We start from the raw sequence: 25,153 nt of genomic DNA on the forward strand, positions 1-25,153 counted from the left end.
GTGATTGGGATTGTAGGCAAGTCAGGACAGAGAAGGGCAGAGCAAGCATACTATATCAATGCCCCTATTTGATGGCTAAAAGATTAGAGACTCACAAAAGATAAGTGATTTATACAAAGTATACAACTGGTTACATTCAAATAAGCATTAAGAAAACATAGGTCTTGCTCTTCCCATAAGCTGCCTGAGGTGACTTCTGAAAATGGTTTGCTACTCACTTGACCCAGAAAACCCCACAAAATCATGCACATCAAGAGGTTCAAATCCTCGTGTTCACTTTAAGAACACTCATAAAACTGTCCAGGCCATCAAGAGTATACATATCCGAAAAGCCACCAAGTACTTGAAGGATGTCACTTTACAGAAGCAATGTGTGCCACTCTGTTGTTACAATGGTGGAGTTGGTAGGTGCGCCCAGGCCAAACAGTGAGGCTGGACGCAGGGTCAGTGGCCCAAAAAGAGTTCTGAATTTTTGCTGCACATGCTTACAAATGCATAGAGTAATGCTGAACTTAAGAGTTTAGATGTAGACTCTCTGGTCATTGAGCACATCCAGGTGAATAAAGCTCCCAAGATGCAGCACAGAACTTACAGAGCTCATGGGCAGATTAACCCCCTACATGAGCTCCCCCTGCCACACTGAGACATTGAGATGATCCTTACTGAGGAAGAGCAGATTGTTTCTAAACCAGAAGAGGAACTTGCACAGAAGAAGATATCCTAAACAAACAAACAAACAAACAAACAAAAAAAAAAAACTAAAGAAACAAAAACTTATGGCCTGGGAGTAAATTCAGCATCAAATAATAAAAAGGGGAAAAAAAAGAAAGTGTAGGTCCTATTTTCGAGTGTTTTCCTTAACTTTATTTTGCCTTTTTATATCTGACGGCAATGTAAGTATGGCTTATTTCTACCCCTGATTTCTCAGTCACAGTTCCAAAGTATATTCTATGTAGAAAATACATATTCCTGGTTTTAATGGCTTATAGATTATGAGGATTGCCTTGCAATAAATAAACCCTAATATAAAGTTCACAAATATTGAAACATGCAGATTTATTAATGAATGATTTAAAATCTTCTACTAAAAAGTGATTTTTATAAATATTTCAGTGATCTAACCATGATATACGGCATCTAATTGATGATTCAGCTGGTATGGCTGATAAGCTGGATGTTCCCTTGCTTCTCTAAGGATTCCTACTAAAGCTGTACACACTTCTCAGTGTTGCTTTTGTTGTTGTTATAATTCCAAATATCTTGATTAAGTGATAAGCACATATAAATATTGAGAAGATTACAGATCTTTCAATCACATAGCACCTACAATCTCCCAGAGAGCAAAGTAAACTCACTAATATCACTTCCATGGGATGAACTATATAGTTTTAAAGGGCATAACTTCCAGAATCAGATGGACCTGGGTTTAAATCTAAGAGCAGCAATTTATCAGCTATGTGACCTTGAACAAGTTTCTTAATCTATCTTGTTCATCATTTCTTCATCTATAAAATTGGGAAAATACTGGAACCTGCCCCAGAGAGTTGAGGAGAAAGGTAGCAAATTAATTATTGTGAAGGGCTTAGCAAAATGTTAAGTGCATATTATGTAATCAATATACAAATGATAGCTGCTGCTCTTGCTGCCGCCACCACTGCAGCTGTTATTGTTGTTATTAGAGCATCATTAGAAATCCCACAGAAACAAAGTGGGAAGGGCAAAGGACAGGCAAAGAATAAAGAATAGGTGATACATCTCCTCTGTGTATAGTATAAGTAGAAGAAATATAGCTAATTTCTTAGACTCTCTCACATAATTATGAAGAAAGTAAAATGCCCTTCCTGGTTTGTCAACTATATCCCTAATATTTGAACAATCAGGTTTATAAAATAAAATAAAACGAAAACATGATTTTGCAAGCATTTTTACTTTTCGTGTATCATCACCTATTGATTTAATTTCTCCTATGCCACATGCATAGGAGAAATTAAATCAATAGGTGATGATACACATTTTTTTTAAATAATCAAAACTGATTTTAAAAAAATGCCTTTGGCTATTCAAAAGCTTTTTGTTCTTGTTATAATCACCATACAATCTGTCCTATGAAAACATAGGTTATTATATTTCTTAAATACATGCATTTAACATCAAAGTTTGGGTTTGAAACTCAACTTCTCATTTTTGAGGCGACAAGGAAGAGAAGGAATTATTTTGGATATTGTGGAATGAGCATTTTCATCCATAAGAATGAATTCTAACAGACAGAACTGTCTAAGAGTGAGGTGATTATACAAAAGAAACTGATTGTCTGTTTCTCTTTTCTCCTGAACACCCACAGAATACTGAGAAACATACATCTGAATGGTATTTTAACTTACATATTGGTATAGAATGTCACAGACAAACTATCTAAGTGACAAAATATTTGTAAATGGACAAAACTGGCATAAACATGTAATACAGCATGAATACTGGTATTTATATCAAGCAATCGATATTCAGCATCATAGAAGAAATTGAAGAACAGGTCAAAATATATGTAATTATGATGTTTTGTCATGGACAGTATAATAGCTTTAAAAGGAGCTTTTAACTATAGAAATATTCTTTGTATGGTATGGAGAAGCACTTTTATTTATTATTTATTTGCCAGAATTCCAAACAGCGTTTAGTGGCTAAAAAAATAGGTCGAGTCTGTTTATTTGCTGGGCAATCAGGTAAGTTCTTTCTGGCACACAATAAGGAAATAAGCTTCTGCATGGTCTTTACCAAGTTTCTGCTCCAACGCCCTGCCAAGAAACAGGTCTGGTGAAGGATTGCTTCCCCCAATCTAGCAACCCATATTCTTCTAAGTGTTCCTAAACACGTTGGGTATTAGAGTGCAAAATTTCAAAATAGCAAAAGCAAATCACAGGCAGAAATACAAATGATCCAAAGCCTTGCCTTCATAAACCTGATGTTAGTAACACGCTTCAAGACCAGTCTCTCAAGAGAGCACTTGCATTTAACCAAATCATAACAACAAAAATATAATGGCTATTTATTAGTTTACAGTGATGAAAAAAATCACAGTTGCTGAAATACTTAAAATATTCATGACCAGCATATTTCCTCTATGTAGGCTCTTATATGGAACCCAAGTTATAGTCAGAAAGTTACTTAGTGAGAATGGAATCAAAATAAAGGATGTTAGATAGATGAATTTTTAATGTTATCAAGCTATGAAAGATAGTCATAATAAAATTGATCTTACCAACAGAACTGTTCTATTTTCACACTAGAAATAGCTATAAATATGAAAAGGTTATTTCTGTTTAATTAATTTTTTTATGGTGACATTGGTTAATTAAATCCAATAAGTTTCAGCTGTACACTTTAACAGTAAGGCATATATATGTTTACACTGTGTTTACCTCCCATAGTTAGATTTCTTTCTGTCACCACATAGTTAATCCCCTTTACCCTGTCTATCTACACCCTCCTCCCTTCTTCTACCCTCTAGTAATCACTAGTCTATAGTCTATGTCCATGAGTCTCTGTTTGTTTGTCCTGTTTATTTGTTGCTTTTAGGTTTATATCCAACATATAAGTGATATCATGTGATTTTCAACTTTTTCTGTCTGGCTTATTTCGCTTAGCATGATTATCTCAAGGTCCATTCATGTTGTTGCAAATGGCAGTATTTCATTTCTTCTTATGGCTGAGTAATATTCCATTGTATATATGTACCACAGCTTCTTTAGCCAATCATCTATTGTAGGAGACTTTGGTTGCTTCCATGCCCTGGCCACTGTGAATAATGCTGCTATGAACATCAGTGTGCAAATATCTTTTTGGATATGGGTTTTCAAGACGTTGGGGTAAATACCCAGTAGAGGGATTGCTGGATCATATGGTAGATCAATTCTTAGTTTTTTGAGGAAACTCCATACTGTTTTCCAGAGTGGCCGTACCAATTTGCGGTCCCACCAGCAGTGTATGAGGGTTCCTTTTTCTCTCCATTCTCTCCAACATTTGTTATAAAAAGTTATTTTTAAAAGCCCTTTATCTCCCAGACAATGCTTGTATGGAGTCCATAAACTTTAGCTTCTGTGATGTTCCTTTTCTGTTTCAATGACTTACCATTCCCCCATTGCCTTCTAATTTTTCTTAGATTTTATAATAACTTCAATCAAATTAGAGTCAAATCCTGTGGACTTCAAATTTGTATCAGTCATGGTCCCAGCAAGAAAGAGTATACTCCGTATGGTTCAAGTAAAGAAACACTAATGGATAGAGGTGAGTCACATAGTGATTCTGGAAGTTATGCATTTTAAAACTATATAATTCTGTCCCACGGAAGTGACATTAATGAGATTACCCTGCTCTCTGGGAGATTGTAAATGCTATGAGATTGAAAACTAGCACCAGTTAGAAGTTGTTATGACCATTAATCCTGAAAGGATTACAGCAGCTGAGTAAAAGCAGAAACTATAGAGAAGACTCTACCAGTCAGTATGTGTGATCACATAGGAGGGCTCGAGTACTGATAGCGACAGGGTGCTGATGTAATAAGGGCTTGAGGAAGAAGAGTTCTGACCTTTTTCTTCTCCTACCCTAGCATTTCCTATTGGTGCCTCCTGTTTGCCTAACTTCATGAAACTTCAGCTGGCAAGGGAGCATGGGTAATTCAGTTTGCAGAAAGTTAGCCTCCCAGGGAACAGAGCAGGAAAGAGAAGGGGTATAGATAGATATTGTTGGTGGTTGTGGAGAGGGGAAAAAAAGATAATAGCCAACATAGGAGGCATTGTACCTCTTCCTAGAGAGGTTTTGTTTTTGTCTGTTCAGCTTTTATGACAAGACTGGGTGGCTTATAACAGTAGAAGTTTTTTGCTCATAGTTCAGGAGGCTGGAAGTTGAAGATCAGGGTGCCAATATGGTCGGATTCTAGTGAGCACCCTCTTCCAAGTTGTAGACTGCCGACTAATGGTTGTAGCCTCACATGGTAGAAAGAGAGAAGGGTAGCTTTCTCAGGCTTTTTTTTTTATAGGAGCACTAATCCCATTAATGAGGACTCCACCCTCATGACGAAATCACCTCCCAAAGTCCCCCACCTTGCTTATACCATAACCTTGGTGTTAGGATTTCAAAACATATGGATTTATGAGGACCACCAAATATTCAGACCCTTAGCATCACACACACACACACACACACACACACACACATCTTGGCCTTTCCTACACACACACACACACACACACACACATACTACACACGCTGGCTCATTGTATCCTGATCTTATGTACTCCAAAAGGAAAGTCTCGTTTATCTCATATTTAATACTTTGTTACTGTAGTCCCCCAAGCAGTGAAGTCATAGTCTAGGAAAATAAGACTGGTTCATTACCGGAACCATGCAACTGGTGACCATTGGGAGCAAGTCTAAAAGCCAAAGCTAAACTTGCTTATTCTCCAATTTGGAGCAGAGTATAAGAATAAATGAAGGAAAATGATAGGCAGGAAGAAGATGGCATGATGGTGAGAATACATGTGTGATGGGGAAGCATGTGATCCGTGGGCCTGAATCATTATTGCATACTAAGACAGTTTTTATTTTAATTATGAGGAAACTAGTACTACTGCTACCTTATATACTCAGGATGTCTCAGTCAGGAGAGAGAAGAAAGAGAGAAAATGATAGTGTTTATTAGAAAAACCAAACCACTGGATGATTTCAAAAAGGAGGGGAACTGAAGCCTGATGTCGGATGTCATCAATATTCAAAGGCGGGTTCTCATCCAAGATCCTTCTCCGGCAAAATATGGCTGCGCTCCGCTCCGAGCTCAGAACATGGATGGATGTTCGAGACTCGGTTAAGCTCTGTGTTTTATCATAATCCCTCTCAATCTGATGTCATACTTTTGACAGTTCCATTTGAAAGGAGTTGGAAACTTTTTTTCTTCTTGGACAGCTGAGGAAAGCAGGTGCCTACCTTTATAATTCTCTGATCTATTTACAGTCAGTTGATACATGATAAATGTTCACACCTACCATACAGGTTAGCATAGAATTGGGGTTTCCGGAGCATTACAGAAGCACTATAAAATATGGTCCTTATCCAAGGACTTTCATGATCTGACCTACAAAAAAAAAAAAACAGCCACAAATCTAAAATCAGGAATTGTTCAAGGCAATGTGTAATTAACTCTCACAATGTATGATTTTGTAGGGGTTTAGAACAAATCATCCCAAGATGTGCTTCTGTGGTATGCAGATTATTTTGAGTTAAAGGCAACTGAAACCCTGCAGGCGTAAGAGACTTCTGCACTCAGCACGACTTAACTACCTAGAGGAATTTATTTGAATTAGGGGCCTTGCCCATAAAAAGAGATTGTCAAAAATAACTTTTTATGACCTATCTATAGAGCAGGGCAAACTTTTAGTTACTAAACATCTTCTTATCTGGAACAATTCTTTGAAGCCCCAAGGCACCTTACCTCATCCTTAGCTCAGAATGCCACATATACTTCATCTTAAATTTCTGTTCCTGAACTTTTAATGTACATGGGGTCTCTGACTCTCCCATGTATGGGGGGTTCTCATACATATGTATGTAATTAAATTTGGTTATTTTCTCTTGTTAATCTGTTTCATGTAGATTTAATGATTAGACCAGCCAAAAGTACATTAAGGATAGAAGAAAGTTTCTTTCTCCCCCACAATACACACTGTAATTTCTAGAATATCAGTACAGGCTAAAATACTTATGATGACATGGGTGAAGTGGAATTTGATTTAGACTATAAAACATGAGTAAGATTTACATAGGCGAAGGGAATAGGAAAGGGATTAACAATGTAAATCTCATTTTTTTCATAAATGTTCTAAATATTTGCCCAATGTGCTTTTTCCTGTTAAATTTTGCTTGCACTGCACCTATGATACAGAAATTTAAATATCGTGTATTTAAATTCCTAAATTCTTTTTCCTCAGCTTTATTGAAGTACAATAGACAATTAGTTGCTCATATTTACAATGTACAATTCTATGAGGTTTTTTTTTCAATTATATTTGGCGTACAATAATACATTGGTTTCAGTTGTACAGCATAGTGATTAGAGATCCATATAACTCAGAAAGTGATCATCTCATTAAATCTAATACCTCCTTTCCTCTTACATATTTATTACATTATTAACCATCTTCCCTATGCTACACTCTACATGTCCATGTCTACTCTGCAACTATCCATTTGTATTTCTTAATCCTCTCTCCCCTTTTCATCATGCCCCCAACACCCCTCCTTTCTAGTAGCCTTCAAAATAGTCTCTGTATCTATGAGTTTCTTTCTGTTGTTGTCGTCATTGTTGTTGTTGTTGTTGTTTATTTTGTTCTTTAGATTCTTCATGTGGTATTTGTCTTTCTCTATATGCCTTACTTCATTCACTGCAATACCCTCTAGGGCCATCAAAGCAATATCTTTTTCCATCCTCTTCCTTTTAGTCTGTGTGTATTTTTTAATCTGAAGTGAGTCTCTTGTAGGCAGCCTATGTAGGACTCTTATTTTCTTATCCATTCTGCCACTCTATCTCTTGGTTGGACCACTTAATTATTTTCTATTTGAGGTACTTGTTGTAGTTATTGCCATTCTTTATTCATGTTTTTGGAAGTCCTTCCAACATTTCTTGTAATACTGGCTTGGTGTTGATAAATTCCTTTAGCTTATTTTTGTCTGGAAAGATCTTTATCTGTCCTTTGACTCTAAATGATAGCTTTGATGGATAAAGTATTCTTGGTTGTAGATCCTGGGTTTTCATCACGTGGAATATTTGGTGCCAAACCCTTCTGTCCTGCATAGTTTCTTTTGACAAATCAGCTGCCAGTCTTATGGGAGCACCCTTGTAGGTAACTAATTGCTTTCCTCTTGCTGCTTTTAAAATTCTCTCTTTGTATTTAACCTTTGGCTTTTTAATTATGATGAGTGGGTGTGGGCCTCTTTGGGTTCCTCTTTCTTGGGACTCTTTGAGCTTCCTGGGGTTGTATGTCTACTTCCTTCACCAGGTGAGGGGAGTTTTCCATAATTATTTCTTCAAATATCTCTTCAACGTCTTGTTTTCCTTCAAGTACTCCTATGTCATGGATATTTTTACATTTAATAGTGTCCTATAGGCTCCTTAAATTATTATCATAGTCTTGGCTTCTTTTTTCTTGCCATTCTGATTGAGTGTCCTTGGCTTCCCATTCTCTATATCGGTGGTTCGATTCTCTTCTTTATCCACTCTGTTGATTACCTCTAATATACTTTTCATCTCAGATAATGTGTTCTTCATTTCTGACTGGTTCCCTTTTGTAATTTTCATTTCCAGTTTTATGTTTTTTATTTCTTTATTAAAGTTCTTACTGAAGTCATCTACATTTCCCCTAAGTTCATTTAGCATATTTAGAAGCAGTGTTTTGAACTCTGCATCTCTTAGATTGCTTGATTCCATTATTCTTGGATCTCTTTTCTGTTCTCTCATATGGTTTCTGCTTCTTTGTCTTCCCATTTTGGCTGCCTTTCTGTGTTTGTTTCTATGTACTAAGCAAAGCTCCCAAGTCTCTCGGTCTTATCAGCGTGGCTTTATGTAGTAGGTGTCCAGAGGCACAGTCCTGAGAGGGGTCCAGCCATAGGCCAAGTTTAACCCCAACTAAACCCTCCAGGGCTACCTGTTAAGATTCAGCAAGGAATCCACGGATACTATACTTATAGTTACCTCAAGAAACCACACCAGAAACCAAGGTCAGCTGCCATCAGTGTGAGTCTTGGCACTGCTCAGCACATGGCACAGAACTTGCGGAGGACACAACTGGATGTAGCTTGGATGGGCCTGTGAGTAGGGGGAGGCAGAGTTTCAGGGTGTCCTCTGGGCAGAGCAACCTCTGTTATCCAGTTTGAGGATGTCTCAGCTGTGACAGTGCTGCATCTGCACAACAAGAAGGAGGGCTCAACGGAGGAGCTAGAGATACAACAGCATTTATTCTACTGATTTATCACTTCTCGATTGTTTGTTAAACATCTCTTTACATATTAAATTCCGTGGTATTTTAGATTTTGTTTCAGAGTTAGATTTTATTTACCATTAATGTCTTTAGATTCTTGTACCAGTACCACATTTTAAAAACATTTTACATTTATAACATACCTTAGCATTTTGGTTTTTTTTTTAGATATGTACTTGCTGTTTTTGTCTGGTTATTCCCCAGGTACCCTTGAAATCATTTTGTCAGTAAACAAAAATTCTCATTGAGATCATTTTTGGATTTTTTACTACTTTTCATTACTATTTTTTATTACTTTCAAGTATAATCATACCCTTCTACGTACAACTTATGCTCTAGCCAAACTGGATTTTTGTCATTTCCTTGTTTTTTGTTTGTTTGTTTGTTTTACTTCAATACATTTATTCATTCTGTTTCTTCATCTTAACCTATAGAATTGTGCACATCCTTCAAGGGTCATTTCAACATTACCTTGGTCCTGGATGAAGCCATTCCATGATCAACTCATATTACTGAGTTTGTTCTTTCAGGTAATTGATCATTTTTTGTGTTATTTTACATTTTACTATAATATCTTTGAAAGCAGAGGCAATATCAAGTTAATCTTTGTTTCCCTAGCAACAACTAGCGTAGCCCAGGACACCCTCCTTTGGTGTAAAGACTCCTTAAATGTTAATATTGTGGCTGCAGAATTTGTTACTGTTATTGACAATTGTGGTGCCATTATTATATATGCTAATAGAAATCACGGAAGCAGATGTTCCTTGAGAGTAAGGATTTAAAATGTCAGTGGCTATGGATGTTGTTGATGTGAAAAAGTCTGTCTTCACAGGACTGAGTTTCCCTCACAGGATGCTAACAATTTTATTACTCTTATGAGTACTTTTTTTTTTTCTTATTAATCACCCATTTTATAAACGTTTTTAAAAAGTTATCAAGTTCTATAAAGGATGAAGAATGAAGATGCTGTTCTTTTCTAATTTGGTAGTGTTCACAAGCATGACTCCCAGTTCATTACTTATACCCTAGTAGGTATTCTCTATCACAGGGTCTATTTCCAAGTTACAAAAGGTAATATACATTTTAATTGGGTCCCTGTTATCTATCTAAAAATGGCAAATGAAATAATTACATAACATTCTGCCTTCAAGATTCTATTCATTTTTAATGACTAAATTCTACTTCCATGTTAAAAAAAGTTCAACACTTATCAGCAATTATGAATATAAAAATAAAGTCTAATGATGTAATAAAATGCAGTACATAAAAATGGTGCAGAACTATAACTGGTGGTTAATTAAGAGATAATGTCCACAGTACTAAATAGTGTCATACTTTGACACAAATATTAAGGTGAAGGAAAGTCATTATTTAAAGAGCAGGAAAGAAATTTATAAACATATTTATACTTCAGTCTGATTTACAGGAATACCACCAGATGACAAAGACAAAGAGGGTTGTATGGAAGGATGATGTCCTTCTTATGCCTAACTACCCCCTGCAACAAATGCCTTTCCGTCCTGAGACATAATACCCTAAACTGACTTTAGTTTTTTCATTTGTAAAATGGAGAAAACATCTTTTCTATAATTACTTCGTATGATCTTAATAATTAAAAAATAAAGCAAATGATAAGAAAGAATATTGACAAGTTAAACAATGTTATATAAATGTGGGAGAAGGTTTAAAAAGTGCGCACACACACACATATATACACACATGGAGCAGACATAAATCGTGCTAATACTGGTTTGATACCACAATAATTTTCTCAACTACTCTTCAGTTTACGTTCACAGACATGTATATCCCTAGGAAAATAGGGTAAAACAGAGATCTCTTAAAGTTATCCATTGCTGAAAAATATATGGACTCCCTAGAGATTTATAATATACATTTCATAGGTCACTTGTAAAATGAACAGCCCGGGTCATTTCTGAGATTTAAAATCTCAAATTTTAGTGAAGAAAAAGTATTTGAAATAATTCTAACAAACAGAGGATTATGTTACCGAGCAACGGCTTGCTACCCAATGTACATAGGAGCCAAAATTATGACACCGGCCTTTGAGAAAAGAAAGAGCTATTCATTTAACACTGAGTCAACCTGCTGGAGACAGGAGGCACTGCTCAAATCTGTCTCCCCAATCTGGGGTCTGGACAAGTTTTAAGGGTTAGGGAGAACAGGATGGTATGAGGTAATGCTGGCAGGCAAGTTTTGTGTGGAGGGTTTTGGAACTTGGCCAATTGTGATTTAGGGTCGAGGGGCATAAGAAAGTACAAAGTCATTCTAATCTGGCAGCATTCCATTGGTCATTGCTGTATTTGTCCGTATTTTGTCTAGGCACCAGATCTTTCCTATTAAAGGACCTCTTGCTTCCTAAAGGGCTATGGTGGCTACATTTCTGATACTTGAGTTCTATAGACAAGATTATCGATTCTGGGGTCATCTTGGGGACATAAGTGGCACTTGTGCAATGCTGTCTCTAAAATAATCCAAAGATTGCATTGACTACCAATCTGCTTTAAGGGAGTAGAACCAGTTTTAAGTTGGTCAATGTGATTTGTGTGCTTTTTCAATTACAAAGAATATAAAGTTATATACTATAGATATATAAGATTAATCCAATAAGGCGACCAAATCTAACACAATTAAAAATGTTATTGAGTTTGTTACCATGTCTGATGCTTCAAAAGGCCAAAACTCAAAATATCAGAATTTGGAGTAAGAGAAAGTTTATTGTTTGAGCAGGAGTCAACCTGGAAGATGGGAGACCTAATGGTGCCTCAAATCCATCTTGTTCTCTGGACTAGGTTGAGTTTTTAAGGGGTTGGGGGAACAGGTAGGCGGAATGCTAGTGGGGCAAGTTTTAATTAGAGAACTTTAGAACTTGACCATTTATGGTAAAGGGTGTCAGCACTGGATCTTCCTGGACAACAGAACTTTGGCTTCTGAAAGGGTTTCTGTGTTTATTTCCTGGTTCTTTGGTTCTCTCTCTCTCTCTCTCTCTCTCTCTCTGTGTGTGTGTGTGTGTGTAGTGGTGGTAAAAATCTGGTTCCAGGTGCAGCTGGAGGTCAAAGTTCTCTCCTCTGCACATGCTTCAGCTGCATGACATGTGGTTTTGGTCTGGTGTATCTGAAAAGCACCTCAGTATCTTGTTAAACAGGAAAAGGCTATTTTGAGGTGTTTCAGCTGACTAATTGAAATGACTCAAAAACATACTTTGTAATGAATCAAAGCACAGTTCAGAAAGTCTTTCTGTTTGTGGGCTGATGTTTTGTTTACATATCCATTACAAGTTGCAATATTGTGATTTGTAAGAAATATGTGTGTGTATGTGTGTGTGTGTGTATATATATGTATGTATATATATATAGTCATTAGATGACCAAAATACATTTTGCATGTATATTTGATCTTCAACCACAGTTCCAGGCTCAGAGCTCCTCAAACTTTGAATTTCCTGAGTGATAAGAGCAGTAGGGGCATTTTTTGTTATAATATTTAGTCTCTGATTCTCACTTCAGAGCCATAAAGTTGAAATGGGTGTCTTGTTTTTCATAACAAGTCCCTTTCCACCACCATTGGGTTTGTATTAATGAAAGTGATCTTTGGAAAGCATTTAAGAATGGGCTTGGTTGCCAGGGGAACCAACCTTAAATAATAGGTCGAAACTTTCAGTCCCATCCCCTGATTTTGGGGGATGGGAGAGGGGCAAAAAGTTGAATTAATTACCAATGGCCAATGAGTTAATCCATCATGCCTAGGTATGACGCCCCTATTAAAAATCCAGAAAGGAGAGGTTCAGAGAGCTTCCAGGTTGAGGAGCCAGAACGCTTTTACGTGCCACTGTGCTGGGGCCCCAAGCTCCACAACAATAGAAGCTCTTTGTTCAAGACCTTGCCCTATGTATCTATTCTTCTGGCAGTTGTTTGTATCCTTTAATATCCTAGTAATAAATTCTCAGACACCTTAATGGTATCTACCTACGCCAGTAGGGTGTCCAAAAATTGTTTATTGGTGTGGAGAAGCCGCTAATACATATACACCTTAGAAGTGAGTCCAGGAACCCTCCCAAAAGACTATTCATTTAAAACAACTAAATATCTGGTATTTATAATAAGATTAGTTTTGATAGATTGGTTACTGACTATATTTTGTTTGGCAATCAATTGTAATAATAATAACAATAAAAATCAACAATGACAATGTAATGATGAATGAATGGAATGAATGAGTAGACACATGGTACTTAGAAATCTGTGACATATTATAGGGCAGATACCACATAATGAGGTTTAATAAAAGTTTTTCGAATGAATGAGTGAATGAATAAATCAATACAAAGATTCTCTTCATCTCATTCAGTAATTTTGTTTGTTTTCACGTGTTATATTTATACTTTTAATAAGTAATACCTGTATAATCTCAAAATACACATGCATGCAGGTATATGATCTTGTGGGACCAAGTGTATTTCAGAATTCATAAATTTTGGATTTTAGAAAAGTGATATGGAGTATGTGCTGGTACCGAATAACAGCCAAGAGGGTCTGAAGCAGCATTCATCTAAATGTTTACAGTAAATGGGAAAAAAAGTTTATGAAACATAAACCTCTGTCAGTTCAATTTGCTAAATTGAATAAATTGGCTACCAAAGTTAGACAAACTCATTTTCAGAGCATTTTGGATTTTGGAATTATGGATGAGGGATAGTGGACCTATAGTAGTTCCTACCAAGACTAATTGAAATGACAAGTATGAGTATGTGGGCCTCCTTCTAGTCTGTTAATCTCTTTTTTTAGCAAAGGAGAAAGGCATTGAGTTGACATGAGGGTCATTTGGACTGTGAAAGAAATGGTTTGGAGTCTTACCGATGGAACAAATGTAGGCAGAATTAGAAGCAACCCATTTCATGAAAAGATCTCAGAGAACTAGGTGAATACCAGCCTGTTCAATGCCAGAGAGTTAGAGAAAGGCATTTTCTCCAGAACACACCAAGGCTCAATCTGGCACCGCAGTTGTGAGGCCTGAATACAAGACAATGATATTTTTGTACCTCAAAATGTTTTTCAGCTTTAAATAGCATAGGGAGGCAGCATTGTAAGAGGTGAGATATTACCATCAAGAGGTTTTGATGAGTAGAGCACCTGAACAAAAGAACTTAAATTAATGTGAGAAAAAGACTTGTCCTGTGGGTAGTTGTGGGGGGTGGGGGATGCAGGATTACAGGAATTCCCTGATGCAACTAGGGGAAGAGTTGGTGGGAGCTGGAGATATAACGATAGATGGATGAATGTAACAAACTAGTGAGATTTGAGTAATAATATTATTATGACCTTTTATACAGTGCAAGTTGGAAAGTCCTGGGGAAATTCTTGTTACAATTACATTTCAGAAGATTATATATTTGGTCATACAATGCAGCTTTTATAACATCATAAACTAACGTTATTTAAAATTTATTATTATTTAGGTGGTATGGGTTGAGGTGGGGAGTGTGGAACCATACTGCTACCATTCATTTAGTTAATAATCATTTTAGAAAAAAATTCTAGGGGCCATGGAGTATTTTACAATGGGCTCTCTCTCTTTCTCTAGCTCGCTGTCTCTGTCTCTGTCTCTGTCTCTCACACACACACACACACACACACACACACACACACACACACACACAAACCAACCAACCAAACTGATGTAGGCAGCAGGGCGAATCCCCTGGAGTGGAGATTCAAGTCCTGCACCTAGAGAGGGAGGGTTCTTGACTGAGTGCAGGAAGGAATTTAGGCACACACCAGAGTTAGAGTTAAAGAAAAGTTTATTAGAGAAGGAATAATGCTCTATAGACAGAGCGTGGTCTCCTATTAGAGGTAGAGAATGAGAGAGATGACAGGGACAGAGAAACATAGAGAAAAAAAGACCAAGAGAAAAAGACAGACAATGAGAAAAAGACAGACCCAGAGTGTATGGGGAATTCAGTTTATATATCATTTTTAGTTTCTATGAATTATAGTTTAAAGATTTTGTTTACTTATTTTCCTTTGATGGTATGGGTATACAGTGTGAAAGGCATGAGTAGGAAACGTAAAAGCATGCTAGCAATCCCCAGCCTTTGTTCCATAGGTTCTCCATGGCTTTTGGCCATAGGGAAAGAATGGTTGTATTTATTTTGTGTAGAGTATGACTTAAGGACTCTGCTTTCTCTTCAGAGTATAGGTAAATGGTTTGTTAATAATCTCAGCAGGAATCTTCCTTTTTTCTGTAGGTTTCCCATGGTTTGGCAGCACTACACTGCAGGCTCTGAATATAGCTTGGTTTAACATTTAGTTCTCATGACTCCACCCTACATTAAAACAAACAAAAAATATTGTTAGTATGAATTTGGCATGGGGGTCAAGGAGGGATGGACTTGTGCAGCAACTATCTGATCATTAGTTGGGTCTTTAAAACTATTATTTGATTATTTACTCCATCAATATTCAGCCTCTAAAAAATATTTATCCTTGTAATAATCATCAATGACCATCATTTTGATGGCATTTTTACCTCATAATTAAGTACATTTAAGAGAAAAGAAACATTTTCGAGGGAAAAGATGAGAGTTATTTCTATGATATACTAAATCAGCGGTCCCCAACCTTTTTGGCACCAGGGACTGGTGCTCCTATGAGAATCTAATGCCTGATGATCTGAAGTGGAGCTGAGGCAGTGATGTTAATGCTGGTGAGTGGCTGCTCCAGATGAATACAGATGAAGCTTCACTTGCTGGCCTGCTGCTCACTTCCTGCTATGTGACTCAGTTTCTAAAAGGCCACCAACCGGTACCAGTCCACAGTCCGGTGGTTGGAGACCCCTGTTCTAAATAATACAAATGTATGATAAAAGAAATTAAAGTTTTTTAAGATAAAAGAATATAATGACTTGAGATTTAAAATTTAATATTCAAAAAGTTATTGAAGCAGTATAAAATTACTATTTATGTTCACTTGCACTTATTAGTTGAAAGTGAATACTATTTTTTTATTTTTCCCCTGTAAAAGGTTTTAATATCAGCAATTATAATCTTAAAGCTATTAAATTCAATTAAAGAACCAAATATGCTAATTTTTCTTTGAAGCATCAAAGTCATTTTCAAGTTTTAAGTGTATAAAAAATGTCTTAAAATTGGATGTAAGTTTTTATAGTAAAAGAACAAATTAAACCCAAAAAACATGCAAAAACATTTGCATTTTAATTGGGAAAAAAAAAAAGTCAATGGAAACAACCTTACAAAGATGTATCAATTTGCAGCCACATAAGCCAATTGTTATGTCAGGAAAATAAATTGCCACAATAAGAATTTATTTAGGAAACAGTGGCATCGCCTTTAAAAATTCAGTCACATATTCATTGCATGCAATCATTTGTTAAAACTCTAGTCTGTCTGTTCTAATTTATTTTCAATAAGCCACTACTACTGTCCCTATCATTCCTCTTTAAAGCTCCTTGTATTGTTTTTTTCTCTTTAGTCTATGGCATTTCCATTAATAGGGATTTCAATTGTGTAAAAGGAAGAATGGCTAAAAATTCCATTGATTCACTGTTAACCAGAGAGGAGAGTCATTCGCAAAGTATGTAGTATAGTAACAGATTGGAGTGGGAAAGAAAGGAAGAAAATAAATGTAAATATTAGTGAACTCATTTTCCCTGTAAGAGTATTGATTTCATTCATCTTACTTGATAGATAGGATGACTAAACAAAAAAGCCAAATCCAAAAGCATCAATTAAACAGGAAACAGGCATGTAGTAGAAGAGTGAAATGATGAATGTTACTTCATTAAAAGAAGGAAAAATTCAATCCTTCATGAGGGATTCATCATTTTTCTTCTTGTTCTCAAGTAGTCTTAATAAACATTTGATAAATGTCCATTTAGCTAAAAGAGAAAAATCATGTTTAAAATTTTAGTTCACTAGTCATTTTTCAAATATTTTATCTTAATAAAAAAATTATCAGATTCCATGTACAATTATTTAATGTATTAGCTTTAACTTTCTAATAGTCATAGAAAAGCGCTAAGAAATTTCATCATGAGCAATAGCAAATTTGTGACAAAATAGTGTATCATATATATTTCCCCAGTAACAATGAGAACAGTTTATATGAACATTTCACTACAGATATTGGTCTCAGTAGATAGCCCATTATTCCAACTTCATAAATGCAGAATTAAGATGAAGCTATTCTCAGAGGGATTCCATGATATTAAAATGTGGGGATTTGTGAAAACTATAAAAAAGTATGGAATGAAGGGTGAGAATGCAAATATTTACAATTGTTAGTGTGCACTTCAGCTGCCATACACATACGTATGGAAATTTCAAAAAGAATTAGAAAGGATAAAAGAGCAAATACTGTTTCTCTCATTGCATATAGAAGGCTAGTCTTTCTATTTATCTCCATTGGGTAGATTGCTTATTCCAGATAGTTGTGCTAGAAGGTATTTGTCTAGAAAAATTATGTTATATATCAAATGAAAATAAAAAGAACAAACTTTTTTTTTGAATTTTTATTGGCCAGATTGGGAAGATAGTATCTATTTGAAAAACAAAAAAACAAAAAACTAAAAACTAAAAATAATATTATGTACACAAATTAACAGTCTTCAATGATATCTTAAACATTTGTTGCGCTGATTTAAATAATATACATCTAATATCTTAGCAAATAAGCAGTATTTTGTGTGGTTTTATTGAGGAAAAATTTAATATTTTATCAGACCACATCCCTGATGGTTAAGTAGTATGAGAGAGTGAGAAATGAACAATCTATTTGCAAAAACATTTTTATTAGTGGGAAAAGAAATGTAATTTTTATGACATTGCAGACTTAACATTAAGAAGAACTACTCTGTATTTAATTCCAAATCAGTGGCAGGAAGTTTACAGTATTAGCTTATATAATCATCACAATGTGCCAGTGAGGTATTCTTGTTGTTATCATTGTTATCTCAAATTTACAAATTCTGCTACAGAAGCTCAGAGAGGTTAAGTGATTTTCCCATGGTTACATAGCTAGTAAATGGCAGAGTTGGTATTCAGAGCCAGATGTTATTTACCCAACTTAGCCTGAAAAAAAGTGCCTAGGCTCTTTCCTTAACAATGAAATATAAATCTTGGGGAGTGAGTGTAATGCAAAATTATTTCACTGATAGAACAGGAGAAAGCATGAGGATTGCACTATTTTGAATTTTCCCACTGTTTAAGGGAAGTAGAGCAAACATGTCATAACCTTTTTATCTGGAAATGTTTATCTGAAATGAAGCAAAACCAGCAAAAATTCCTGGACTGGTTTTTGCCATATGAGCAAACACAGATAACAAGAAAAAAAGTCATTCTGGGCTTACTGATCATCATAAAATATTTTGTAAAGGGTTGAAAATAGTAAAACAATGCCTTTTACAAGAAACAGTAAGATGATCATAGATGATTTGCTCATTAAGTTACAGAGCCACCAATTATCTCCAGTGGTTTTTAGTCGCTGAAGGTATTTAATTTGTATCATTTAGGCATGGCTATTTGTCAATATACTCACAGAGAAATAGAACTACTCTTTATTGCTGTGCAGTGATCACTAATTACAAAAGATTGTTATATGTATCCTAGTTCATTTAATGAAAACATAGTATTGTTTTCTTTGTATTTCTCAGTCAAAATTGCAAACACCAGCTCTGGATATGCAACTGCAGTGTTGCATGCAGGATAATTTGCACCAGATAATGTGGCTATTAGAGTACTTTATTTAATCAAATAAGATGTAGTAATTAGTACTGTTGTGAAACCCTATTTCATATGGAAAACAATCCATTGAGAAAAAAAGCTAAAAACATGAGGCTATTGCTCGCTCTTAGATCTCTTGCTAATGCTTTTGGTTAAAGAAATATTTCACTGATTTGAGAAAATTTCTTACACATTTACTCTAATATAATAATCATTTTTTAAATTTGGAGTAAAAAAATCTTACAAAAGCAAAATTGGCCACCTGTGACTCTTATTGGGGAAGAAAACTTTTTCTTCTACCTTTCTAGGTTCTTCTGGCTACTTTAAGAACTAAATTTACATGAGACAGATTAACATACAGAATCTCCATAAGAATATGAGGCCTATAGAAGGTGAGGCAATTGGGGCTTATATGCCATTCTGAACTAAGGAGAAGGGGTAGGAGTCTAGGACTTCAAAGGGTGGAATGACATTTCTCATGGTAATCAACAAATATTTGGTAAATAAATGTTTTCCAGACACAATGAGATACAGAGAGGACTTTGATCTTCAAACTCTGCCAAGTTCCCCCCACCACAGGTAGCCCATATTCTTTGTAGTGATCTCTGGTGATAGCTTTTCTTCCTGTATCACTCCCTCTATCTAAATTCTTGTAGACAGTTAAGAGGAAGGTAAAAATTTCTTTCTCAGCCTTTTGTTTCTTAAAAATAATGAGTCTAAAATAATCCTCATGCCAAGGAGACATATTTTGGGGTAATACAATCTTGCTTCCTTACACTATCTCATTACTGCCAATTCTTAGATGAATTATAATGTGCTTACTGGTAAATTAGAATGACCCAGAATTCCTAATTCTCACCGAAATAAGTCTATGAGGTAAACATGACCAAACGGCATGATAAGACTTTAGTCATGTGCTTATGACCAAATCTATTTGTAAAATTTGTAATCTGTTTATTTTAACATGTTGGAGCTAGTAATAATTTTTAAGGTGGCCTAATTATAGAGGAGGAATATTAGGTCCAGAGAAGAAGTGATTTACTCATGATGACAGCTAGTTTTTGACAGAACTAGGACTAGAATCAAAAATTTCTCTCCTGATCCAAAATGTATTCTACGTTGTACCTCTTCAATTTTATGTACATACATGGGAAGCAGATAATTATTTCTTTTCTTTGTACTACCTATGTGTTTAAGAAATGCTCATGAAAAACGTTTCTTGAAAAATATGTAACTTAAGAGATCACTTTTTCACAGTTAAGTATATAAGCTAATTACTTGTGCTGAGGAAAAGAATGTGTGAGGACAATTGATGTTTTATTATAAGCATTTTTCCTATCATAGCAACCTTCTGCAGTCTCGGGAACACTTCTATATGCATATTTAATTCAATTTTGTTTCTTGAGCTTAAAATTCAAGTGCTTAATCCATAATTTAGAAAGATTCATTGAAGGACAAATATTTAATGTTATTTTTTTTTTAATCTATGGAACAAAGATAATGATCATCAACCAACAGTCTAAAATATTTACAGAGCATCATGTCTCTTTTTGGAAAGGATTAAGGGGAAAGAATTAAGGACTATCAAAAAAGGAGGGGAAAAACTTGTTTTCTAATATTGAATGATAATACTAAATGATAATATTTGTTTGGCTTAAACTTATGTCATTTTGTGCATACTTCACAATATTATTATACACTGTCATGTCATAATAATGCCTCAGGATGCCTTTCCCAATTGAATGTTTCTTATATAAGTAAAAGCAAGTCATAACTTTATGAATATGGATAATTGATACTGAAAATGTGCAGTTTAGAATTTGGCATGTGGGGTTTGATAACATTCTGAATATACACCTTTTCAGGCTTTTCTCTTGTTAAAAACTGTCTCGCTTAGCCTCATCAACACCTTTCCTTGACATAATCTTTTCTCATCTTCTTTTCTCTCTCTTCTACTCTCCTTTCTCGAGTCTTCCTCTGTATATGCTAGTGTTTATGTGTTTAGCTCAGTCAACTTCCTTTACTTCTTTCTCTTGACATTTCCTTATTGAAGTTCCTAGATGCAGCAGGGATTAAGGGATCAGAATTCACAGGATGGCTAAAATAGATAGGCTTATCACAGATTGGCAGTGAAGTCAGCTACACATTCCTAGTGCCTCTGAAGTAGAAATGGCTTCAGAGTTTGGTAGCCCAAGTCATCCTTTGAAACAGGTAGTCTTCTTAATTTTTCTTCAACTAAATGCAATATGGCTTAAATATCTTTGATTTGGGTTTCTGACAGCAGCACATCAGGGGTTTCTGGATTCAAAGGGGGAGGGGAATAGGAAGATAGAAATGATTGAGATCTTTAAAGAGTTGGCAGATACACAAAAGAAAACCTTCCTATCAACCAAAAGTAGTCCATTAATCAGTTAAACCAGTAAACATAGATGAGAGAAATTTCAAGTAAGACATGTATCATCCATGGTTCGGGAAAAGTAATCTTAGTAACATTACCACTCACTGTAGATCTCTTGGCCTTGTGTGCAAAGGAATCCAAAATTAAAGTTCGATTGATTTGATCATTAACAATAAAAGTGAACTTAAATAATCCAGTATACATTTTTTTATTAAGTTTATTGGGGTGACATTGGTTAACACAATTATATAATTTTCAGGTGTATATTATCATTTGACATCTGTATATTCTACTGTGTGCTTATCTCATTATAAATGAGTATGTAGGCAGAGGCGATAATATGTCAGCATTCATTTTTCTTATCTTTCTATCTCATAGCTTTAGACTCCTATTATGTGTAAGATACCATGTTGAGATGAGCTCTGGAGATATAAAGAGAGATGATATAGTCACTTAGTGTTCAGTGATGAAATTATATGTACACATATGCTTACACACAGATACACACAAAGAGGCAGACACAGAGAAAGGAAGACAGTGAAAGACAGAGGCAGAGAGAGGCAAGAGAGACAGAGTGATAGAGAGAATAAACTGGCACTACAAAACATGGTAGTTACAGCTTGTTATGGGGGCCCACAGAAGGGTCACTCGTTATCTAACAAAGATGAGGGAGGACACCTACAATTGGGCAGCAAATAGGACTTTCACATAGAAAAAATGGGCATATTTCGCCCACAATAATATGGAGATGAGGGGTGATATGATCAGAGCTGTGAATTACAAATATTTAATTGGCAATATTCATAGTATGTGTAAGGCACCATGAGTCTTAAACAATTAGATGAGTCAGGACTGGGGACAAGGAAAACAATTAGAAGACTATAATAATAGTTGAAAAAAGGAAATTAGGAAGATTTGAACTAGTGTGGTAGCCACAGACCTGGAAAGAAGGAGAGAGATGAGAGACGAGTAGAATCAACAGAAGTTAATGAATAAGGAAGGTTATAAAGATGATATGCTAAAAGATTCATAGTTCTTGAACTATCATGCCTGGGAGAATTGTGAGATTAAGAAAGCCTAGACAAGAAGCTATTTTTGTGAACTGCACTTTGGGGCTATAGAATGTGAAATACCAGCAAGAGATGCCAAATAGAGGTGTCTAGCAGGTAACTGTAAAATTAGTAACTCTATTTTGGACAGGTATTGAATCCCCTGCTTAGAAGTGGGAACTGTAGTTCGTCACTTATTCTTTTATTGATTTTAATGGCATGCCAAGCACTATACAAGGCACTGAAGAAGCGAATATAAATATGATAAAACAATTGGCCTTCAGGATCTCAGAGATGTGTGGTAACTTGTATCCAAGAGGGCCATCATTAATTCCTTCCCTCCTTATAATGTTTTTTTTTTTAAGTTTATTGGGGTAACATTGGATAATACGATTATATAATTTTCAGGTGTACATTATAATTTGACATCTGTATATTCTATTGTGTGTTTACCACCCAAAGTCCAGTTTCCTTCAGCTACCATACATTTGATCCCCTTTACCCACTTCGACCTCCCCGTATCCCCCTATATTTGACCTGCTTTAGCTGTCTACCTGCCTGCTCCTCCCCCGCCCTCTACCCTTTGGTAACCAATAGTCTATAGTCCATATCCATGAGTCTCTGTTTGTTTGTCCCATTCATGTGTTACTTTTAGGTTTATAGCCTACATATAAGTGATATCATGTGATTTTCAACCTTTTCTGTATGGATTATTTTGCTTAGCATGATTATCTCGAGGTCCATCCAAGTTGTCACAAATGGCAGTATTTCATCTCTTCTTATGGCTGAGTAATATTTCATTGTATATATGTACCACACCTTCTTTAGCCAATCATCTATCATAGGACACTTTGGTTGCTTCCATGTCCTGGCCACTGTGAATAATACTGCTATGAACATCGGTGAGCAAACATCTTTACGGATATGGGTTTTTGAGAATTTGGGGTAAATACCCAGTAGAGGGATTGATGGATCAGATGGTAGATCAATTCTTAGTTTGTTGAGGAACCTCCATACTGTTTTCCATAGTGGCTGTACCAATTTGCAGTCCAACCAGCAATGAATGAGGGTTCCTTTTTCTCAGCGTCCTCTCCAACATTTGTTACTACCTGTCCTGTTGATTATAGCTATTCTAACAGCTGTGAGATGGTATCTCATTGTGATTTTGATTTTCATTTCCCTAATAGCTAGCGACGGGCATCCTTTCATATATTTGTTGGCCATTTGTATGTCCGCTATGGAGAAGTGTCTGTTCAGGTCCTCCGTCCATTTTTTGATGGGATCGTGTGTTTCTTTTGTTGTTGTTATTGATTTGTATGGTTTCTTTGCATATTTTGGATATTAGGCCCTTATCAGAGGCGTTGCTTACAAATATATTTTCCCATTTGGATGGTTGTCTCGTTACCTTGTTGACAGTTTCTTTTGCTGAGCAGAAACATTTTAGTTTGATGTAGTCCCATTCATTTGTTTTAGCTTTTACCTCCCTTGCCTTTGAGGTCAAAAATCATAAAATCCTCTTTAAGTCCAAGGTCCTTGAGTTTATGTTTATGTTTTCTTCTATGAGTTTAGGTCTTATGTTTTCTTCTATGCATTTTATTGTTTCCAGTAGTATATTCAGGTCCTGAATCCATTTTGAGTTAATTTTAGTGTGTGGTGATAGACAACAGTCTAGTTTCATTCTTTTGCAGGTGGCCTTCCAGTGTTCCCAGAGCCATTTATTGAAGAGGCTTTCTTTTCTCCACTGTATGTTTTTGGCTCTTTTGTCAAAAATTATTTACCCTGGACTCTCGTTTAAATATAGTTTTACTTCTGGACTCTCGATTCTGTTCCACTGGTTCGTGTGTCTGTTTTTCTGTCAATACTATGCCGTTTTGATTACTGTCGCTTTGTAGTGTAATTTGAAGTCAGGCAGAGTGTTGCCTCCAGCCTTGTTCTTTTTTCTCAGGATGGCTTTGGCGATTTGGGGTCTTTTGTGCTTGCATACAAATCTGATGACTTTTTGTTCTATTTCTTTAAAAAAATGCCGATGGGATTTTGATGGGGATTGCATTAAATCTGTATAATGCTTTAGGCAATACGGTCATTTTAACTATGTTGATTCTTCCAGTCCAAGAACGCAGAATATCTTTTCATTTCTTTGTATTTTCTTTGATTTCTTTTAAGAGGGTCTTGTAGTTTTCATTATATAGGTCCTTCACATGTTTCATTAAATTTATTCTTAGGTATTTTATGCTTTTTGTTGCAGTCGCTCAAGGAATTATGTTTTCTATTTCTTTTTCTGACACTTCATTATTAGAGTTCAGGAACGCTATGGATATTTGAACATTGGTTTTGTATCCAGAAACTTTACTGTATTTGCCTATTATTTCTAGTAATGTTCTTGTGGATTCTTTAGGGTTCTCTATATAGAGAATCACGTCATCCACAAATAGTGAGAGTTTGTCTTTTTTGTTTCCTATTTGGATGCTTTTTATATCATTCTCCTGTCAGATTTTTCTTTTTATGCCTACAGCACCTGATCTTTCTAGGTGGTCTCCCATCCAAGTACTAACCAGGCCCAAACTTGCTTAGCTTCTGAGTTCAGATGGGATCGGGCTTGTTCAGGGTTGCATGGTCGTAGACCCTTTCTTGTCTGATTGCACATACTAGGACCTCCAATGTTATATTTCAGTAGACATTTTAATCTGAATCTTCAGTATCTTGAAAAGCTGAAGCACTTTACCAACCTACCACTAGATATTCTCAGATACGACTCTTCTTAAAGAAGGATAGCTTTGTACCTTTGTTTCAATATCCAAGTAAAGATGACAATTATTAAACAGAAAATTGTCCAGAGAGGTTTGTAGGTAACTTTACTAAGCATTTGTTTTCTCGCTCCTTGTAAATAAATCCATGTTATCAGAAGCCCTTTCTTTTAGACTCTTGT

General features: G+C 35.7%; 2 pseudogenes; one reads left to right on the forward strand and one right to left on the reverse strand.

Moving 5' to 3' along the window:
- Positions 1-202: 202 nt before the first annotated feature.
- LOC120599921 (60S ribosomal protein L17-like) lies at positions 203-791 on the forward strand (annotated as a pseudogene).
- A 23,939-nt stretch (positions 792-24,730) lies between these two features.
- Positions 24,731-24,849, reverse strand: LOC120600200 (uncharacterized; annotated as a pseudogene).
- Between the last annotated feature and the right edge of the window lie 304 nt (positions 24,850-25,153).

The sequence above is a fragment of the Pteropus medius genome, unplaced genomic scaffold (genome assembly GCF_902729225.1).
Source record: "Pteropus medius unplaced genomic scaffold, Ma_sr-lr_union100, whole genome shotgun sequence".
Taxonomy (NCBI): Eukaryota; Metazoa; Chordata; class Mammalia; order Chiroptera; family Pteropodidae; genus Pteropus; species Pteropus medius.